Below are 6688 nucleotides of genomic sequence, written 5' to 3'. Positions count from 1 at the left end.
TTTCGGCAACATGCCATTCGAAACGAATAGCAGAAGTGAATTGAATTGACTTACTGATGATCCTACTTTATTTTTCAGTTTTTTTTGTTTGTTGAAACAGCAAGCCACAGTTTTTACAGACGCCAACATTCAAGGGGTTATACGATGCAGTTGTCAGCCATTACAACGATAGAGTGTATATCTAATTAGAATTAGAATACGCGAAAAAATGTGCACATGCCAACGATTGAAGTAAGTGGGCATCACGCATCACGTTTCATTCAAACATGCAAGTGCGTGCAAGTAAGCGCATCACGCATCAATTGTACATGCAAGCAATTTCAGTTAAACGGGCGGCGTGCATCACGCGTCAGGTATCACTCATGCATGTAAACGATTTTAAGATGTGTGATGTGGTTTACGATTGATGTATGATGTGTAATATATCGCGCATCAAGCATCAAGCAATATTACGTTTGCATGATCGGCCATGATGAGCTCTGTACGTTAAGGTTTGGCCGCCGACTTTCTATGGGAAAGGATTCACCTATTTTCCTGTTTGGGTGGTTCGATGCTCTGTGGATGACTTGGAGCTCTGAAAGGGGCATAGGGTCCCTACCTGCCTGGATTTCAGCATTGGCGTGTTTTACCAAAAAAGGTCACCGAAAGGGTTATTCCCTGTTTTTTTTAGCGTCTCGCAAGTGTTCATTATGTCTCAAACGAATTGGGCGCATGGACGCCCGGCACAGGCTGTGTCCCTCCCATGTTTTTCACACAGTTTACACTCAATTTCGTAAACCACATTTTTGCGTGCAAACACTTTGCAAGCCAGACTTGCATAAATGACATCTATATTACTCGGGCACTTGGGCTTCGAGATTGAAGGTTTCACATTGGAATTTTTTAGCTTGTCGTTTTCCAAGCTAAGTGTGCACGCACTTTTAATTTTTTCGGCGATGTGTGTGACTTGCCAAAGCAATTGCTCATATACGTAAGGTAGCGCTGAATATCAGTCGTCCGAGAGCAGGTGTTCCCGTCCCCCACAACCGATCTCCACGTGATGTATAATTTTGAAACTTTTTTGAGATTATTTGGAACGTATTTTCTTACAAGCATTACCCCTGTCGGTGACATTTTTTGGGGGAGGGGGCAAAGCACGCCCAGGTTGAAATCAAGGGAGGCTTGGACCCGTTGCCGCTTTCAGATCTCAGGGTCATCTGCAGTGCATAGAAATTAGGCTAGTACTACTGCCTCATCCATATACAGTGTTCCTCGCAAATACACTTAACAACTTGCGGAATGTTTCACATTTGAATATATTCAATCAACCATCAGCTGCGGTGAAAAAGCTTACTTATAATTACTGGTATACTTTTTAGTAGGAAAGACTGTTGTAATCAACACGATTCCTCGGTTTTTGTAAATTTGCTACTCGGTACGTCATCGTTTAATTACGTGGTCGAACCTTGCGCAACATTTATGGAGAGCCACTTGGCGGCCGTTATAGCTGGAAATCGTGCTCACGAATGCCGATATGAGCGACTCGACCATTATATTTTTTCTCGGTGTTGATCGCCGCATGGCTTATTGAATGGCAGGGTTTGAATGACGTTATTATGACGTCATTGCTGCCAAGGTGACCTTAAAATATTGTCCCCGGAATACTATCCCCCATTTTCGCGAACGTTTAGCTCAGAAACTAGACGGGTTTAGGTCTTAAGAGTGGCAGGGCTTCGAGCTCCATCGAATGATCTTCCAGATGACCATTTCAGTCAGAACGCTATATAAGTGTGGAACGCTCCCTTTAATTCTGAATACTATGGTATATGCTTTTATGTGTGTTAAGGATGTCTTAATGACATCTGGCCCGGCTGGTGTAGCAGTGCCGGCCCACTGCGCACACGCTCCGCGACATCGTCGGTTGCCACCCGCCGCCCGCACCGGCAGCGGATGTAGTGTTCTTCAAAATCGACGCCATTGCTCCCAAACCAGACAAGCAAGGAGCACGTTTTCTGGTGTCACGCACAGTGTAGTAGCCCCATAGGGCTACTGAAAATTTGGGCGTGATTGCAAAACAAACCAGAGAGCTGTTAAAAAAAGCATTCTCTCCTCACCTTTCATGAACGGCAGACATTCATGAGTCTCCCACGCTCATGGGGCAAGTGGACGCCTTTTACGTCTGCCTTTAGCTCTCCTTTTGGCTGTCAGTGACTGGGCCAGAACAGTGTCCATGTGTGTGGACAAAGCAGATAATCTCATTGACAGACAGCTGCTGCCTAGAAAGGGTGCACCACAGTGACGCATCGTGCATTTTGTCGATGACTTCTGCATTGTACGTTGCTTTAAATAATCTTAGATTGCCAAACGATTACCGAGAGTAATAAAATGTTCACAGAGGTCACTGGATTGTATTATGTCTTGTTCGTCATTTTTGGTGTCATGCCGTAGATAAAAGCTTTGCATACAGTAATATTGATTAGGAAATTAACTCTTCAGCCCCACCCCAATCATGACTCAAGGAAAGCACGTACACTCAGCGTGGTCACTGATGCATCCCATTACCCTCACCTTGGGGATATATAAACTTGAATGGTGTGGCTGTTTCGTAAGATGTTTTTTTGGTACTGTGTATGGGGAGGATCATTTTATTAGTTATGAAGAACGTGCAATAGTTTTTGTCATCACTGTTTCCCTGCAGTGACCATGATGAGAACACCGCCAGACCAATGGGCTACCCCCTCGTGAGCCAACATTCATGGTTCCAGTGAACAATTGAGAAGGTATGCTTTGATCCAGGCGTGCCCAGCTGTTGTTCTGTGTTTTCTGCCAGCTGACGTGATCCAGGTGTGCCCAGCTGTTGTACCATCTGACTGCCAACTGACCACTAATCATGACTCATTTGAATGGGCGCCATATGTACCAGTGCAGTCGGCGCGCCCTAAGACCCGAGTCCATCAATCATCATTATGACTCATTTGGCTGTGAGGCTGGTCCAGTCATTGGCCACCTGCATGAGTGCATAACTGCGCTGCATCTCACTCCTGGGGTGTGGGTATTTAACTGACTGCCCTTTGAATTAACTCACAGAGTCGGTGTATGCGGGATGTGTATAGTTCAGTCTCAGTGATTCTCCCAGCCAGCAGTATCCTATTGACCAGTCAAGCCAACTGCACTGGGGAGGGGGGAGCAAGGCACGTCCGTGACCACCTCGAGTGGTCCGCGGCGCCCACTTTGCCTCACTGGTGTTGTTGGTCCGTAAAGTAGCGCACGGGGTGTGAAGTCTTTTCCCTGTGTGTGTGGTCGGACGGACGCCGATTTTCTTATGTCTTTCGATTTGCAAAATTGCAGCCACCTATATCACCTTTACTTTACCTGATCAGGTGTTTAGATTGTGGATATTCTTTGGAGAAAGGGGAAGAGGTCATATAAAAAACAAAACAGGATCGAGGGGAGTCATGCACATCGTAGTGAGCGTACAACCCGTCTGGTTCGCCGCTGTCTGTCTAAGATTGGAGACGCAGTCCGTCCCTCAAGTTGATGAGATTATGAGCTTGATGTTATCGACGGTTTTTCAGGACATTCCACATAGCTGGCGGGGGCGGTTCCCTCCAGTTATTGCCAGTCGTCCCCTGCAACAGTTTGAAGTACCACCACTGCTTTGAAACGTGCCTTGAAAAGGTTTCTACCCACCTGGGGCGTGAGGACATAACGCAGCAGCGGGTCGTAGAAGGCAGCGTGGTGTGCACGCTCGGAATGTTTGCGGGGGGTCGGTTTCACGCCACGAGGAGGTCATCATCCCGTGTTCATTCCAATGTCTCCGGCGAGCTCGGTCGAGGGATAATCGGGCTTCCATCGTGCTAAGCCTTTCGCACCGTCACGGGCAGCTCCTTCCCACACAGCACTGGGCTGAAATATGACGACGCCCTCCGGTTCCTGAGTGTCTGGATGCGCCTCCGCCGCATGCCTCTGCTGACCCGCTCCGCGGACCACCAGTTGCGAGCCGTCCCGTGACAAAGCGCGATTCGGACCCCTAAGGGTCCGCGCCATGGGTTTGCGAGCAGCATCCGGCGCTGTCAGTGGCGGATATTGCCACGTGTCCCTCTAATCTAGCGTTTATTATTCTCAAATAGCCTGGCCGGGGCGGCCTGTGTAATCAGAGGCTTCCGTCCAGGTGTTGGACGCTGGTGGCGCCGCCGCCGGCCGGCCTGTGGAACTAGGCGGGACAGCGGTGCCAGGTTCGGGAAGAAGGCGGGCGGGATGCATCGGGTGTTCTTGGTGTAGCCACCCGAGGTCCAAGCTGGGCTTCAGCGTTTCGTCGCCGCATGTGTTTGCAATGTGCGTGTCTCTGCCCTGAGCGTCCTTCATCAGGCATGCTATCGTGCGGTGGCGCACGCCAATGTAGAGTGCGTTGCGCGGATGGGAAACCGTTGCTGGCGTGCAGCCAATGATGGGATGTTTGTCTTTCTTACTGATGTGTGAAGTAAATATTGGCGGCTAAAAAATAAACATGAAGATCTTCTGGAAACAGAAATATCCGGTGCCCGTTGTGAGCTGCGCTAGAGATCTTCCAGACCCGAGTCTGACAAACAAAGCAAGGGACGAGGAAATCTGCTCCGGCTGGTGTTTGCAAAAGCATTAGCCACCTGAACATATAGCACCGGCTGCCTGGCGGTCCTCGAAAAAGCCCTTTTAAAACGCTTTAACCTTCATCCACTCCCTCCGCCATCAAAATGTTTTACGGTACCCCTGTGTTCCGTTCTGTGTTGACTCGATTCGTTGCAAGACTACGTCCACCTTCCGTGGTTTTACGTACGTGGATAAAAGCTTTAATAAGACCGACGAGATGGCGCCACGCCTTCAAAAACTACGTGAATTTCGTCGACGGGTTGTTTTGGCCGTGGTTTTAGGGGTGAGTACCGTTCATGAGGAGTGTTTTCATATTTCCTTTCGGGTTGTAACCATAGCCAAAGCTGGCTTCAGATGGCATAGCTGGCAAAGCTGGCATAGCATAGCTGGCTTCAGGCACTCAATCGAAAGTGACGGAGACAGCTGGGAGTGCAGGGGTCCTGCTGCTCCGCGCTAAGCTGCTGACCCGCCCAGCTGTGTGTTAATCAAGAAGGTTCTCTTCACGGGCCTGTCGTGACAGTTCTCAGACTCTGACCCAGTTCTCACACGGTTCTCAGTTCTCACACGCTGATCTACACCCCGCCCGCTCACGGCCTTTCGCGTGCGGCAACGCCGCAGTGCTATCAGCAGCTGGCGCCGCGTCAGCTCGCTCCTCTGCAGATTGGCTGGCGCCGGTGCGGGTGCTCGCTCACCTCCGGCACGTCGCAGCTCAAGGTCCGCCCCGTGTCCGGGTCTACTGAGGCCGCCGGCCCGCTGCCGGCGCCGAGGGACGTGGCCGGGGAGCCTGACCCGCCCTGACCCCAGGGTGTCCGGGCGGGCGGGCACCTTGCTCTGGGATCCGGGCGCACTCGTGGTCTCGGGAGATCACAGGACCGGGCTTTTGCGGTTTGTTCTTGTGTGCTGGGCTACGGGTGGGCTTGACCTCGTGAGCCGGCACTCTTCGGAGTTTTGCTCCCAGGTCCTGGTACTCCGTTGGCTCGTGACTGGTGCCGTGTTCCGAAAGTCACATTGCAGTCGTCTCCTGTCTAACGGGGCCACCGTTCTCCTGTCCGGCTTCCATCCATCGGGGATGACATGATGTTTGGATCGACCTTCCCTTCCGGTCCATGGGACCCGGCCTTAGGGCCGCTGACTGGGCCGTTGATGACGGCAGCGTTGGCTGCCACACCGGGAGCGCGACTCTGGCCCATGCCTGCGTGACGCGCTCTTGAAAGACGAGACAAGCCTCGTGCGGACCCCATTGGCGCTTGTAAACGTGACGGCGTCAACGTGCCATTCGCCGGCTGTGGGAACCCACGGCTGTTGGGAAACGAAGTGGAGAAGTGGATCTGACGATGAATAAGTGAGAGAACAGCGACGGATGAAGTCGCTCTTCCGTCATTGGAGGAAGCTCTATGTGAAGCTCCTGTTGTGGACTAGAGGGGACACTCATGGTTATTTATTCGCGAATGGCGGTTGGAAAAAGTTCACGATGCAGAAGAAGAGAGAGAGAGAGAGAGAGAGAGAGAGAGAGAGAGAAGAGAGAGAGAGAGAAGAGAGAGAGAGAGAGAGAAGAGAGAGAGAGAGAGAGAAGAGAGAAGAGGAGAGAGAGAGAAGAGAGAGAGGAAGAGAGAGAGAGAGAGAGAGAGAGAGAGAGAGAGAGAGAAGAGAGAGAGAGAGAGAGCGAGAGAGAGAGAGAGAGAGAAGAAAGAGAGAGAGAGAAGGAGAGAGAGAGAGAGAGAGAGAGGAGAGAGAGAGAGAGAGAGAGAGAGGAGAGAGAGGAGAGAGAGAGAGAGAGAGAGAGAGAAAGGAGGAGAGAGAGAAGAGAGAGAGAGAGAGAGAGAGAGAAGAGAGAGAGAGAGAGAGAGAAGAAGAGGAGAAAGAGAGAGAGAGAGAAGAGGAGAGAGAAGAGAGAGAGAGAGAGAGAGAGAGAGAGAGAGATAGAGAGAGGAGAGAGAGAGAGAGAGAAGAGAGAAGAGAGAGAGAGAGAGAGGAGAGAGAAGAGAGAGGAGAAAGAGAAAGAGAGAAGAGAGAGAGAGGAGAGGAGAGAGAGAGAGAGAAGGAGAAGGGAGAGAGAGAGAGGAGAGAGAGAGAGAGAGAAGAG

This window comes from Pollicipes pollicipes, unplaced genomic scaffold (assembly GCF_011947565.3).
Source record: "Pollicipes pollicipes isolate AB1234 unplaced genomic scaffold, Ppol_2.1 Scaffold_6138;HRSCAF=7277_pilon_pilon_pilon, whole genome shotgun sequence".
Lineage (NCBI taxonomy): Eukaryota > Metazoa > Arthropoda > Thecostraca > Pollicipedomorpha > Pollicipedidae > Pollicipes > Pollicipes pollicipes.
The sequence above is the reverse complement of the archived record's forward strand: the minus strand, read 5'-3'. Positions refer to the sequence as shown.